This window comes from Neofelis nebulosa, chromosome 1 (genome assembly GCF_028018385.1).
Source record: "Neofelis nebulosa isolate mNeoNeb1 chromosome 1, mNeoNeb1.pri, whole genome shotgun sequence".
NCBI lineage: Eukaryota > Metazoa > Chordata > Mammalia > Carnivora > Felidae > Neofelis > Neofelis nebulosa.
This window is the reverse complement of record NC_080782.1, coordinates 218,464,588-218,480,523: the sequence shown is the minus strand read 5'-3', so window position 1 is coordinate 218,480,523 and position 15,936 is coordinate 218,464,588. Positions and strand designations below refer to the sequence as shown.

General features: G+C 45.0%; 1 long non-coding RNA gene across 1 annotated transcript; it reads right to left on the bottom strand.

The window, feature by feature from the left end:
• Positions 1 to 6,297: 6,297 nt before the first annotated feature.
• Positions 6,298 to 13,865, bottom strand: LOC131485449 (uncharacterized). The gene is made up of 3 exons (XR_009248855.1): positions 13,779 to 13,865; positions 7,893 to 8,092; positions 6,298 to 7,460 (listed from the first exon to the last, which is right to left on the bottom strand). It is a non-coding gene; the product is annotated as an uncharacterized LOC131485449 (long non-coding RNA).
• Between the last annotated feature and the right edge of the window lie 2,071 nt (positions 13,866 to 15,936).

Genomic DNA, 15,936 nt, shown 5'->3' with positions numbered 1-15,936 from the left:
GGAAGTGCAGTTCTATGCCAACGAAGTAACTAAGAGCCATTGGAGAAGCTCTACCATTTTTTAAAACCTATCATTTTCTTAATTATAGAAGTATATTTTACTGTAGAATTGAGCTTCTCAAACCTTAATGAGGCTACAAATCAACTAGGGATCTTGCTAAAATGCAGCCTCTGATTTGGGAGGCCCGGAGGGGACAGAGATGCCACTTTTCTAACAAGCTCCCACGTGATGTCAAGTGCTGGCAAAGGTTCCACATTTGAGTATCAAGGTTTTGCCAAATAAACAACAAAAGAATAGATGATCACAAACGAACTGTGAGCATGTCTCCTGGATGAGACATTCTGCTTCCCATTCATACCCCCGGTGCTGAATTGGCTCGGGACCCTTGCCTCCTTCCCCAACAGCACCCAGAGAGCCCAGAGAGAGGACAGATCAAGAGGAGGCCAGGAGCCCCTGGGAGGGCAGGAGGCTGTTTGGAAGGTGGGTACAGGGTGGGGAGAGGGTGGCCAGGGAAGGAGTCCAGTCCTGCCCCTGCCCCTCCCCCTCTACTGCTTGAGGGGACTGAGGTTTGCCTCCTCACCAGATGAGTCAGATAAGGGGGATCCTCAGTTTCAAGAGGAAAGTCAGCGAAGGGCAAGAAGCTGTATATATATATGTGGGATTGACCAGACCCAGGGTCACTTTCTGCCTCCTCTCCCAGGCCTGGGGCTACAAGACGAGATTTGAAGGGATTCTGCCTCCTAAGACTATAAGCACTCTACCGGTTAGGGAGAGCCTTGATCTTGACTGGGAGTGAGAAACCCTTGTCCTCAAGGGCGCGGAATTTTCCACCCTAGGGCGCATCTTCCCTCACTTATCTCTTCACCTCCTCCCCACTCTTTGAAACCCCCAACAAAAATGAGAAACCATACCGAGGATTCAAGTGCAGAGATTAGAATGAAACAGGATTCAAGTGCAGAGATTAGAATGAAACGTATTAAAATAAAGAAGAGAAAAATGGGGCGGGGGGGGGGGGGGAACTGATTACAGCCGAAAACAGAATCAGTGAAAATGAAAGACCAACTTGCGAATGTCCTGTGGCAGGAAAAAGGAAAGGGTAAAGACTTTGAAAGCATAAAAGCAAAGTTGGGCACTATGAAGGACAGAAATAGAAGTCTCAGGAAATAGAGGTCAAGGAAATAGGAGGCAAACAAAGAAAAAATCTGGAGAGGAGCCGATGTGTGAAGAAACCACGGAGACAATTTTCACAGAGTTAGAGATGCGGGACCTCAGATGGAGAGGCCCACAGAGGCCACAGTGGAGAGAAGAAACACCTGACACCCGGGCATACTCCGCTGAGTTCACGAATATCAAACGCGAGGAGAAATTCCTAACCGTTTTCAGAGAGAGAGAGAGCCGACCACTGACAAAGAGCCACTTTCAAAACGAGCATAATAGAGTGTCCTTACACACGCGTGTGTGCGTGCACACTCAGCCTCCAGGAGCCCACAGATCCTAGATTACAGCAGGAGAAGGGCCACAGCCTTGTACACCAGCAACTTTTTCTTAGTCACTCTTAACATTAGCCTCTTGGGAAGAGTTAGTGCTCATCTCCTTGAACTTGGAGAGCATCAATGCAGAGATATTAGGTGTCAGATGCTCAGACAAGGGCCCCATTGATGGGTTACCACAGCGGGAGCTGGTTCTCAGCTGCTGTTCGGGTCAGTGCCCCAAGAGAGGGGCTGCTTCTGGCAATTGGCTTGGGGCCAAGCCCCCCTCAAGAACCCCAGCCACTGGTGGCCAGGTTACACATTTGTCCCTCCTCCGATTCCCAGCTACTGTTAACTGGGGTCAGGGCAGGGAGGATGGAAAATGGAGTAAGTAAGGCAGTTTCCCTCCTGAATCTGGGAAGCCTGAGCTAGTTGACTGCTTTAAGCCCAGCTCACAGTCCTATAGAGATGGGACCAGCTGATAGCAACCCAACAGCTAAGAGTAAACCATGAAATGGAAAGAGAGTTGAGCAGATGCACGGGGGGGGGGGGGGGGGGGAATCAACAAGGGACGAGTTCCTACAGCTTTGCAAAACCAGCGGTCAGGGCCTCTGTCCTCTTGGAGCTCGCCTTCCAGTGGAGCCAGAGAAGAAGTAAACACACAAGCAAACCGGCAAGGTCACGACCGACCCTATTAACAGGCCAGGGAGCAGCCTCAGTGGAGTGGGTGGTCAGGCGGCCACCCTGAATAGGGAGCATTTGCACTGAGCATAAGCCCAGGGTAGGAGGGCTGCAGACAAAAGGTCCAGTGGATGCCATGGCCTGGGAGAAATAAGAGCTCTGTGTGTTTGGAAAACAGACGGGAAGCCATGAGCCAGGGGCGGGGAGCAGCTGGAGGAGAAATGAGGAAAAACACCCACCTAGATAAGTGAGGGTGAATTCAACAATGTCCAAGCCCAAGAAGGGTTCGGAGACAAAGCGCAGATCACTGACAAAGAGGGAAGGTTGTCGAGGTTAATCAGAAGGGACCTGTGAGGCCACGTAAGGAAGCTGGATTTTTTCTAAATGCAGCCTGAGCCATCGAAGGAATGTATTTAAGTTTAAATTCAAGTCTCAATTCGGTCCAAGCTTTCCCTTGGAAAGCTGCGAGGAGGGCCGGGACTTTATCACCATCTGATTTACCAAACAAGCAGCCGCTGCAGCAAAACTTGCACGGCAACCCCGGACCGCGGAGGAGCAGAAGCGGGAACCGGGAACCCTCCGTGGTGGCTGGGCTCGGGCGAAGTGGCAGGGACCTCGCCCAGGGCGGGCGGAGTGGGGCAGTGCACACCCAGAGAAGAGGACGGGTCTGAGACCCGTGTCAGAGGCAACAGGACAGGCGAAGGCTCCGATGGGGAGGCAAGAGAGAGAGTCCACGCAAGGACGACTCCTCATTTAGGGCATACGCATCCAGGCTGAAGGGGACGCCACCGACTGCGATGCGGCAGTCTGGGGGCACTGGTTTTGGGCGATCCTGTGCTGTTTATTTGTGATCTCATTGATCGGCAAAGGGCAGTTACTTCCCGGACCGCTGTCTGTGCTGCTTGCGATGCCGTTGGGCATTCACTTCTAAGTGAACCTATAAAGACAAACTTGGCCACCAAAAAGGATTGTTTGCTGTTGAAATTGTAGCATTATTCATCCCTTTGAGTCTTTTTTTTTTTTTTAAACGAATAGACTTCAAATGAGAAAACTTCGAAAACATAAAGTTAAGCAAATTGACTTTAGAATCTAGCATTTTAGGGGCTCCTGGGTGGCTCAGTCTGTTAAGCATCCAACTTCAGCTCAGGTCATGATCTCACGGTTTGTGAGTTCAAGCCCTGCATAGGGCTGTCTAGTGTCAGCACAGAGCCCGCTTTGGATCCTCTCTCTCTCTCTCTCTCTCTCTCTCTCTCTCTCTCTCCCTGCCCCTCCCCCGCTTGTGCTCTTTCTCTCTCTCTCAAAAATAATTTTTTTTTAAATGAAACTAGCATTTTAGCACGTCCTGCTGACAAACTGGAAGGGGTGTGCCTCCTTCTGATGTGTTTGTCAGATGACTTAGTTGTTTATATATCAAGAGATTGACGCCAAAGATGAGCAGTGACTCTCCCAGGACTCAACTCCAGGCTTGCACATCAGACCTGCTGATGCCCCCCTGGTCTCCTGAGTTACATCTTCCCTGAGTTACACGAGCATCTGTGCGCATGTTTCACCTCTGTGGAACTCAGCAGTGGAAATGCCAAGGCAGCAAAGAGGATAAGGAGGACTTTGGTTCGTTTTAACAACGGAATCTGAGAAGTGCCAGGCAGGGAAAGCCAGAGGAGAAGCAGGCTACCTCCATCTGTCAGCAGCCAGAAATATGTGTTTCTTTAGTGGTGGTAATACGCAGGGCGTTCTATTCCCAACGCGGCCCAGAGCCTGGCAGGAAGTCAAGCCTGTGTACCCACAGTTGTCGGCTTGGCCTCCCGTAGGAACAAACTATGCTTCCCTGCAGCGTGATTCAGAGCTCCGTGTTTAGTTAGACTCCAGTAGACTTGATGACAATCCGAGACAGGGGCACCTTCCTTGCTCTCTGTTGTGAGCTACCCACCAATCATGTGAAGACATGTGCTTTGGACAAATGGGTCGGCATAGGAATTCTAAATTTAGGAGTCATGGTGAAGAAAGTCCATAACCATTTAATGTGATGTGCCAAATTTGTGGGTATGTGCACTTTTCTGGAGGAAAAGAGCTGTATCTTTCATCAGATTCTCAAAGCGGTCCAGGATCCAAAAGATCAAGAACCTTGAAAAGAATATGTCTTAGTCTACTCAGGCTGATTTAACAAAAATACTACAGATGGGGGCGCTTAAACAATGTTGCTTTCTCACAGTTCTGGAGGCTGGGAAGTCTAAGATCAAGGTATCCACAGATTTGCTGTCTGGTCATAGTCAACTTTCTGGTTCACAGACGGCCACCTTCTGGCTGTGTCCTCACATGGCGAAAGGGGCAAGGGAGCTCTCTGGGGTCTCTTTTATAAGGGCACTGATCCCATTCACCCTTATAACCATCTGCCGAAGATCCTACCTCCTAATACCATCACACTGGGGGTTCGGACTTCAATTTACGAATCTTCAACACATTTAGTCTAAATCAGTTCTTGAATAGTAAGACACTGGGCTCATTTAACTGAACATCAGGCGTTTCCTGACTGAGTAGATTCTCTTCTACCTGCACTTTTTTTTTTTTTTTTTTTTTTTGAGAGAGAGAGAGAAAGAGGGAGAAAGAGAGAGAGAATCCCATGAGGCGCAGAGGGAGAGAGAGACAGAACGGGGCTCATGTGTTCTACTCAAAGTGGGGCTCATGCTCACCTGAGATGGGGCTCAAGCTCACCCCATGGGGAACTCAAACTCATGAACCATGAGAGCATGACCCGAACGGAAGTCAGGAGCTTAACCGGCTGAGCCACCCAGGCGCCCTGCCTGTGCCTTAACTGACCCTCTGTTCCCCAAAAGAAGCACATCATTTTAGGAATACACTTGGCCACTAATTCAGGAGTCAAGGCCATATACCATATGTTTAAAGTGTGCACAGTAAGCCTTGCTCACCAGCCCCGAGGACCCCAACACTCACACAGCACACCAGAGCAGAGGTCCTCTCCAGATTGCCCTTGGTCACTTGAGGGAGGCCCTGGAACACGAAGTCGGAACATTTTGATAATGAGATTATGTCATAGATATCACTGGTAGAGAAAACCAAATGAGATACTCTGAGAAATTAAAACCCATACTTCAGATTTAACCACATAAACCCCACGAACACCTGAGCTTTTGAGGGGTGCCTGGGCGGCTCAGTCAGTTAAACTCCCGACTTCGGCTCAGGTCATGATCTCACAGTTTGTGAGCTCAAGCCCCACATCAGGCTCTGTACTGACAGCCCAGAGCCTGGAGCCTGCTTCAGATTCTGTCTCCATCTCTCTCTGCCCCTCCCCTGCTTGTGCATTCTCTCTCTCTCTCTCTCTCTCTCTCTCTCTCTCAAAAATAAATAAATAAACATTTTTAAAAAGCCTTTGATATATCCTTCAGCAAAGAGCCAAACTGGTGTGCGTGTGTGTGAATATACCCTGCATTCAAGTCAATAAGAAGGATTCTGGGAAAATGGCAGTAAGGGTGGGGTAGTGTTTTAATCTCTCTGAATTCCCAAGTGAAAAAAATAGCGCAGGTACCACAAATCCAAAATGTTATGGAAAACACAACAAAATTAGGAGTAAGACATCTCCATGACGATCAAAATAAAGGCACATAAGAGAAACGTGGGAAAACCACCAGACTGCATGGGTTGCAGAATCTGTGCAGGAAAAGGTGGAGGGTGTGACCAGGGTGCCCGATGACCTGAGAACAGTGACTGACAGCTATTCACCGGGAAAGCAGAGCCAATAGGAGAGTCTCTGCCACTCCAGTGATGAGAGGGGATGCAAGGAGCCTTCAGGATGCCGGACAGCCCAGCTCCTGTGAGCCCTAGAAATTAGGAACATAAGAAACAGAAGGGCCACATAAAGGCGGGGGAGGGGAGCAGAGCCAGAAAACCCCAGCGAGGGGGCGCCTGGGTGGCTCAGTCGGTTAAGTGTCATGATCTCAGGTCATGATCTCGTGGTTGGTGAGTTCGAGCCCCGCGACGGGCTCTGTGCTCAGAGCCTGGAGCCTGCTTTGGATTCTTTGTCTCCCTTTCTCTCTGCCCCTCCCTTCCCCTGCACTCTCTCTCTTTCTCTCCCTCTCTCTCTCTCTCTGTCTCTCAAAAATAAACATTAAAAAAAAATTCTTTAAGAAAACCCCAGAGAGGAAGTTACCATGTATTTGAATCCTACCCAGAAATACCAGAAGTGGGAACTCGGTGAAGTCAGACAAACCATTCTAGAGCACGCCTTGCTCCAAAGCCTCAGGGGGACTTTCACACGATAATAGACAATGGCAAAGCAGTGAGGTAAGATTCGATACGTTATTTGAGGATATCAAAAATATAAAAATTTTAAAAGAGCAGAAGCCAGACAATATGGGCCTCCTGATGAGAGAATTCCACCCCACTGTGGTCTTGCCAAAGGAACTGACTCTTATTAAGCCCCCGAATCTGGCAGGAAATCTTTGGAATCTAGCAGGAAACACAGAGGCCAGAAGAACATGAACCGTACAAAATCCAGGCCATAAGAAACAGGCCAAATGATGTGAATTCTTTAACAGATGAAAGTGAGGAAAGGAATTGAGGGGAGCCTTGTGGACTTAGAAGACCGATCACATTTTTTAAAAAGACAGCACTGAACTCTTACGTCTGAAGATACCATTTGGCTGATAAAGGTCTTTGAAAAAGTAAGAAAGTGATCAGGGTAAAATCGGGGAGTATTTGCATTAAGGGAAGGGTAGGGTTGAGGTGGGACAGGATTCATTTCTGAGCTCCAAGACAGTGATACTCTAATTCTACTGTTTGTTTTTTTACTACTGGAAGTGCTAAAATATACATAGATAAAATTAACCGTTTTAAGTGTACTATTCAGCACCATTAAGTGCATGCACAATGTTGTACAACCATCACCTCTCTGGGTTTCCAGAAGTTTTGTACCGTCCCAAACAGACACCCTGTTACCTACCATTTCTTTTTTTAAATGTGTTCATTGGAACCCTTTACTAAAAAAGATGCTTTCCTGCATCTATGATTTGGTTACCCAGGGGTAGGGGCCATATGGAAAGGCAGGATAAAGGCTGAGGAGGGATGGGACCCAAGGGGCATCTGGGGTGGCCCCAACCCGTTCTGTTTCTTGTCCCGGGAAGTGATGACAAGGGTGTTTGGGGCATGCTGTGATCACTATGAGCGTAGGGAGGAAGAGAGGGAGACGGGAGAGCCAGGCAAAAAAGGAAAGCAATTTTCTGCCACCGCATAAAAAGTACCTATGATATGACAACACATATGCATTTCCTAAGATGAATTATGTGCGGTTCTGTAGACCTAGAAAGAAAGAAAGAAAGAAAAGAAAAAGGTAGAGTGTCCATCTATTAGGTGGATTTAGGCCTAGGCCTACTTATGGGCAGACAGATGTATAAAATAACTTCTCGGAGGCCCTCGGGGAGCAAAAGGGGCCTCTGGAGTGCCGGCAATGATCTGTCTGTGGATCTGGATGTGACTGCCTGAGCGTGATCAGTTTGTGAAAAACTGTTGGGCTGTACATTTAACAATACGCACATCCTTCTGTATGTATGTTATACTTTCATAACAACTTTCCTAAAAAAAACTCAAAGTATCTTGCACTCCTAAGATCCTATCTTAGGGAAATACCCAGGCCTTATTGAGGTTGTCAGAATTCAAAGAATGCATTGCGACATGTAGAACTGGAATTGTGGTCCTTTCCACTCGTTAACTATCCACGAAATGAAATTAGACCTGACTCAGCGGCCTGCTTGTTCTTGACTGAAGGAGGAAGCCGACAGCTCCGATCGCTGGGCCTGGCAATGGCTTAGCGGCCCCCACATCTTGGTCCATGGCGTAGGACCCAAGAGGAGCCACAGCTGCCAATCGTTGAGTGTGGTGCCAGCGAATGGGTCCAAGATGGGAGTTGAAAAATATCTCACTGCTGGCTCCCTCTGAGGAGACATGGAGGGAGGAGGAAGGGGGGAGGATGAAAAGAATCTAAATAAAAGTCTTTCCACTTCATGCCTAATGTAATAACGATCTTTGAGCTATGGGCTGCAATATTCCTCCAAAGCATAACCCCCCCTACCCCGTGTTTCTCAGAGCTTGTCACTTTGCAAATGAGCCTTACAGAGGCACCTGGTTCGCAGTTTGAGCCCCGCATGGGGCTCTGTGCTGACAGCTTGGAGCCTGAAATGGATCCTGTGTCTCCCTCTCTCTCTGCCTCTCCCCCACTCACGCTCTGTCTCTGTCTCTCTCTCAAAAATAAATAATAAAACATTTAAAAAATTTAAAAAAACAAATGAGTTTTACAGAAGTTCCTTTTGGATGGCCTGCACTTTTCTCTATGTATGATAGTCAATAAAACAAAACAGTGGATGATCCAAGATGCAAATTCACTGACAAAAATAGGGAGGGAACTAGCGTTTGATGAATGTGTAGAAGTCAGGCAGCGTGGTAGTTGCTGAGTTTTTGCAGTTTTTTGTTTGTTTTTACTTTGGTAAAATATACATAACACAAAATGCACCATTTTAACTTTTTTTTTTTTCATGTTTCCTTTTGAGAGACAGAAAGAAACAGAGACAGAGCATGAGTGGGGAGGGGCAGAGAGAGAGGAAAACACAAAATCAGAAGCAGGCTCCAGGCCCTGAGCCGTCAGCACAGAGCCCGACGCGGGGCTCGAACTCACGGACTGTGAGATCATGACCTGAGCCGAAGTCGGACGCTTCACCGGCTGAGCCACCCAGGCGCCCCTTAACCGTTTTCTATTGTATAATACAGTGGTATTGAGAACGTTCACATTGTTTGGCAGCCATCACCACCATCCATCTCCAGAACTTTTCATCATCCCAAACTGAAACTCCATACCCATTAAACAAGAATGAGGCAGAAGGCCACCATTACTGCGCCCCTCAAAGACCCCGGCAGGGTCACAGAGGTAAGTATTAGCAATTCCAGGTCACTGCTAAAAGACAGTTTGTTTTTTTTTTTAATTTTTTTTTCAACGTTTTTTATTTATTTATTTTTTGGGGGGGACAGAGAGAGACAGAGCATGAACGGGGGAGGGGCAGAGAGAGAGGGAGACACAGAATCGGAAACAGGCTCCAGGCTCCGAGCCATCAGCCCAGAGCCTGACGCGGGGCTCGAACTCACGGACCGCGAGATCGTGACCTGGCTGAAGTCGGACGCTTAACCGACTGCGCCACCCAGGCGCCCCTAAAAGACAGTTATTAAAGGTAGCCTAAAAGTTATAAAGCCTGCTTTCGGTACTGTCTTCAGAAACTTTTGAAATCCTTAAAGGAAATGGAATGATGTTTTGATCGACTCGCCTGAGTTAGGTACTACCAGCAGCATGGCGCCCCTCCCGTGGGTGACGCTTGTTACCCTGCCGCAATCTACATGTTGACCCCCCCATGTCTGTTCCACTTTCCTTTAGGGCCAGGACTGTGTCCCGTTCCCGTCATACGTGGAACAGTTGGTAGTGCGCCTGGCACGTAGTAATTGTTCCATATACGTGTGCTGAATGAATGGATCAAAAATTAATACCTACTCAATTCTTACCCAAAGCTCAGGTGCTAATTAAATTTTTTCCCTTTTGGGAAAGAACCGCCTTTGGGAACATAATAAATCACCTGGTAACAGAAGTGAGAGACCTTGAAGGCAAGGAAAAAGAGATGGTCAAGTTGCCTCTGCATAAGAAAACAAGAGGGATTTGCAAATTTTTTTTTTTCCTGATGGGGAAGGTGGGGAGCAGGTCCAGGAAGGGAGAGAAGAGAGAGCTGCCTGTGGGCAGGTGGGGGCTGGGGGACCATGCACAGCTGTGTTGGGTGGCCAAGGGCACTTTAAGAACAGAAACACCCAGAGTTCACTCTGAAGCTGCGTTGCTGTGATCAGGCACTGTCTCCCTTCCCGTGTATTGTCAGCGACTAAATAATGTAAACATGGACAGAATCCTTGGAGAGGGTTTTGGGTTTCCTCAGAAGGTATGTACCAACCTTATCTGGACTTCACGGGGACAGGGGAGCCCAGCAGACACTGTGTCACAGAAACAATACTTGTGCTAGATTGCTGGAAGAGTCTTCTGTCCATTCCCGATCATGAAATAATTTTATCTTTGGATCAGTCCAGACCTCAGAAAGCTGTGACGCAGATTCCTTTGTTCTGCCTACTACTGGAATTATTTTTACTGAGTTGAATGAGAAGATTAGGCCTACACTGAAGGAGGTCATACGAAATAAGCCACGGGGAGCCCGTTACTGAATTGACGTAGGGGTATTTGCTGATGAGGGCTCATGTGTCTCATTATCAGACACTAAAAAAAAAAAAAAAAAAAAAAAAAAAAAAAAATTCCTAGGAAACATGATTTTTTTTTTTTTTGCATAAAAATGATAGCAAATCTTAGAACTAATGATATTCTCCCTTCTCTTCAGTTGCTAAAGTCTCCTGACCAAACTTGGGGCCCATCTCTAATGACTGTGCAGGACTTGACATACCCAATTTGACACCATCCCTACCCCTGGCTTTGTCTTCTTTTTTTTTTTTTTAAGTTCATTTATTTATTTTGAGAGAGAGAGAAAGAGAGAATCCCAGGCAGGCTGTGCGCTGTCAGCATGGAGTCCAGTGCAGGGCTCGAACTCACCAACTGTGAGATCATGACCTGAGCCGAAACCAAGAGTCTGACACTTAACCAACCAAGCCACCCAGGGGGCCCCTCCTCTTTGCTTTTTGGAGGTGCTTTGTGCCACACAGAATTCCATAAGCTGCCACCAACAATTTTTCAAGCAAGGCAAAGTGTAAAGAAAATAAATTAATAAACTCTCCAAATTATATTCTTTCCAGTTCCCACCCCAGGGTGCTTCTGCACTTCAAAGACTGGAAAGCAGAAGATAAGCTATCTCCCTCCTACAGCCTGATGGCAGGCTTCACCCATCCCTCCCCATTCCTCCCTTGTAAGTACTGGCTGCCATTTCTAGCAAAATTATTTATGGGTCTGTTTTTTTGGATCAAAATCATGCTAGATCACACACACGCACAGGCACACACATCCCGAGCTCATTAAGCGATCAGAAAACTCTCTGCCTCCCAGCCACACAGTTGAGAGACAGAACTCCCTCAGCTCTTCTCAGATATAATATGCTTCTTATTTCTTTAGTGCATTTTCCTTATAAATTGTTTATGCGTGATAGAAATACTTCCCGTATACTTTGTGTTACTATGATACAATGTTAAGTATCTATGAGAAAAAGAATTTTAGAAATTAACCATGAAATTGTATGTGAAGCATCACTGGGGTCAACTACAATGTAAGCGTTACAATTAGCACTAAAGTTCCCCTCCACCATGGTCTTCCTCAGCCCCACTGCCGCCCAGAGTTAGTCACTGTTACCAGGTTGATGCACGTCCTTCCAGATTGTTGTCTATGCTTCTGCAGATATATAAACATATCTACAGCTATACATTGCTTTTATTAGGTGTGTCTCTGTTAAATGCACGGTATGCTGTTCATGTTATTATGTGTATCTCTGTGTTAAATGCTGTTCGTGTTAACGCTGTTCTACAATTTGCTTTTTTTTTCACCTAACGTTATGTCTTCAGAGCCACATTTCCTGCTTCGAGGGAAGAGCAATTTTCTATGTTAACTTATCCAAACAGCCTCTTCTGGCCGGTAGCTACTGGTCTTCTGCCTTTATTTTTCAGTCACTGGCACTACCAAAGACCAAAGTGGCAGGTCATAGAGGAATTCAGAAAAGGAGATCACAGGAGGACTACCTCGGAGGCCGCCATGCTACAATATGGTGCTCAACCTATTACTTGTCTCCATCTCAAATTCATTCATTTAACAATTTTTGACTGGCTATCTATGACCCACTGTTCCAGCCACTGGGGATTCATCTGTGATCTAAAAGAAAATCTGTACCTCTCTGGCGCTTTCAGAAGACAAAATAATAAGTAAAAGAAGTAATATGTTGGTGCTGATAAGTGCTATAGAGAACACTCAGGGAGAAAAGAATAGGGATTTCCAAGGGAAGACCAGTGAATGCAATTTTAAATATGGTGGCCACGGAGGGCCTATGGAGAAGATAACAATCTGAGCCAAAGTATACCTTTGATTTGTGCAGATAGTAGCTTCTTCTTCCGAGAGAGCGAGAAAAGAGTGAAGTGCGGCATTTTTAGCAATATCTTTCCCATCATTCAGCCCTCCCACGGCTGGCTCGCCTTCTAAAACCTGACTGTTGAGCAATTCTAAGAGGGGTCAGGATGTTCACACTTCTGTCAGCCTACAGACAGCATGCCAGAAAACAACTTGGCTGTTTTCTCTTTCTGGCTTCCTTTATCAGGCACCTGCACTTTTAAAAGGTGTCATATTACAAGGCACCTGCCTGGCTTAGTTGGTAGAGCAAGCAATTCTTGATCTCAGGGTCGTAAATTTGTGTCCCACATTGCGTGCAGAGATTACTTAAAATAAACAAATAAAATGTTTAAAAGGTATCAAATTGCTTCTCTTGACTGCTATTTTGAAAAATTCTTGGGGCACCTGGGTGGCTCAGTCGGTTGAGTGTCCGACTTGGGCTCAGGTCATGATCTCACAGCTTGTGGGTTCGAGCCCCATATCGGGCAATGTGCTGATGGCTCAGAGCCTGGAGCCTGCTTCGGATTCTGTGTCTTCCTCTCTCTCTGCCCCTAACCCACTCGCATTCTGTCTCTGTCTCTCTCAAAAATAAATAAACATTAAAATTTTTTTTTTCTAAATAAAAATTTTAAAAAAAGAAAAATTCTTTTCTTGTGAAACTCCCTTAAGACAAAGATTCTCAACCTTGGCTGCATACTCGCTTTACCAGGAGAGCTTTAAAATTTTCTGCTGCCCGGGTGCCACCCTCAGAGGTCATAATTTCATTGATCAGGAGTATGGCCTGCGCATTGGAACTTCTCAAAAGTTTTCCCAGGGATTCTAAGGCACTGCTAGGGACGAGAACCACTGTTTTACAGGCCGCTAGCCCCAGTGATAATGTGTTCCACAAATGACCACAGGTTTCCAATTGAAGGCCATTTCAGCCAGAAACGAAGACTGGGGAGATCCTGTAATTAGCCACATGCTATTATTACTACTTATTCCTTAATTCCTTATACACAATTTCATGCTTTTGCAAAGCGCTCTCCAATATATTATCTTTTTGGAAATATATGTTGTCATCCTTAGTAATGTCCTTAAAAAGACACTAGAGACCTCACTGGTAAATGTTAATGGGGAGGGGCTTGGCCAAAAATGCAGATTAATTCCAAAAGAATTTCTTGAGCAGCTATTATGTGCCTCAGGCTCATTGTACTCTGAACTCATAGAGGTCTCACATCTTTCTTGACATTAAATTTAAACAATTTGAATTAGTTAAATAAGTTAAAATCCTCTTGAACTATAAATGGTAACTAAAAGGAAAATATATCATGAAATACCTGAATATCATGTTCACGTGCATTATGGCATGTACCTGTTTAATATTCACAACTCTATCAGTTGAAAATTATTCTCTGAGCAAGCCCAGGCTCAGAGAGTTTAAGTGACTTGCCTAAAGCCATGCAGTTATAAGTTGCAGAATTGGAATTCGAACCCAGTTCTTCTAACTTTGAAACGAGTGCTCTTACCAGCGTGGATGGAAACTGCTGGCTCCAGCCGACTTTATGTGTCTTTGGTCTGTCTGTGTTCCTCTGAAGGCATCATGTGATCCAAGGAAATGCATTCACTGATCTTAGAGTCCATAATGAAAAAAGAAAAGAAACAAATATTTGTTTCAAATCTAATTCTTGCCATACTGGGACAGTTATTGAAAATGGTACCAACGTCTATACCTATGTTAAAATATATACAATACCGGGTAGGGCAAAAGTTGACCAATAAAAAATTACATCTTCATGTTAGTATATATTCCATAAATATGTTTATATGATATATATGATGTGTATTGGATTATACATGATATATTTATATTTTATGATTATTTTTTAACTAGAGAGAGAGAGAGAGAGAGAGACGGCAAGCGGGGGAGTGGGACAGAGGGGGAGAGAGAAAGAATCTCAAGCAGACTCCACACTCAGCACAGAGCCTGACATGGGGCTTGATCCCAGGACCTGGGATCATGACCTGAGCTGAAATCAAGAGCCGGACGTCCAACCATCTGAGTTACCCAGGCTCTTCTATATTTTATTTTTATAATTATATTTCACATTACATTTATATATTTCATATTATATATTTTAAATATATATTTTATATTTTATTTTCATCACATATATTTCTATATCCATTTCTATAATTTTAATTCTTGCACTTTTGAACAAATGTTTATATATCTGACGTTTCCAACAGAATTAAAATTTTGCTGTAAAGGCAGTAATAAGTTACCGTGCATTGAGTGTGCCCTATGAGAACTAAAAAAAATTACTTCCTTCACCATAGTTAACATTCCAGTGACCTCTGCTAAGGCAGCCCTGAAAAATAACTTGCCATACCAACAGCTTAATGAGTAAGTGTGCCATTGTTTTCTTCCTTGTTTGTCCTCAACTGTGTGATAAATTTCAAAGATAAATTAGACCAATTAAATTCAGTCTCCACAGAGTACTTCTGGTTATAACACTAAAACTAAAAGTCTTTCTAATTCCTTTCTCCACATTAACCCCAATCACTATTCCCACAGTAATCATGGTTAATAATTTAGGAAACTTCTGAAGAATTTTTACATAGACACTAACAGATGTATATGCTTTTCCTAAGGAGCTCCTGAGTGGCTCAGTCGGTTAAGCGTCCAACTCTTGATTTCAACTCAGGTCCTGATCTCATGGTTTGTGGCTTCGAGCCCCATGCTGGACTCTGTGCTGACAGTGCGGAGCCTGCTTGGGATTCTCTCTCTCCCTCTCTCTCTCTGCCCCTCCCTCACTCACTCTCACTCTCTCTCTGTCTCAAAATAAATAAATAAACCTAAAAAAAATGGGAATACTGATACTATCTACATTACTCTATTTCCTTTGTTCTCATAACAAAAATTTAATTACCTTCAGACTCTATATTTCAAGTTCTAAATTTTCTCTGATACTCTGAAATTGTATTCAGTTCCTACTATAAGCTGATTTCCACAATTGGGATGGGGAATGGTAGGCAGACACACAAGATGGAAAGGAGAGGTCATATGGAAAAGAAGAGTAAGCCAGTCAACAAGTTAGTAATCTGGAAGGGACATAAAAATAAGTATGGAAATGACTGTAATATTTATTAATTCAGATGTTCATTCATTCATTCATTCATTCATTCATTCATGATGATGAAGTATTCATACATCCAATAATAATTCCATAGGCAAGATGGAGAAACTGAGGCTAATTTCGGCCACTACTTCACAGCACAGCCATTAGATTCACTTCTTCCTCAACTCTGTGCTTTTTCTCCTCCCCTATGCCACAGACCATAGACGTACTGATTTGGCAGTGACTGAAGAGGCTCACTCTTACAACTCCCTATCCATCTGCCCCCTTGAATATATTCCGTCACCTTGTAGCTAAAGGCTCTGTGATTAGCTTCTGGCAGTAAGATAAAAAGAGGTGATAGGTGCTAGTGCCTACCCTCCAATTTCTGCTTATCCCTTCCTTGCTGGGATGTAGACAGGTGTTGTGTGGTTACCAAAGTGGGTGTTTTGGGGGAGGGTGGATGGACTTCTGAATGTCCATAAAGGAGGATAAAGTAGACCTCAATGTGATCTGTCATATTTTTTCATTCATTAGAAAAACAAAAACAAAAACAAAACAACTTGGG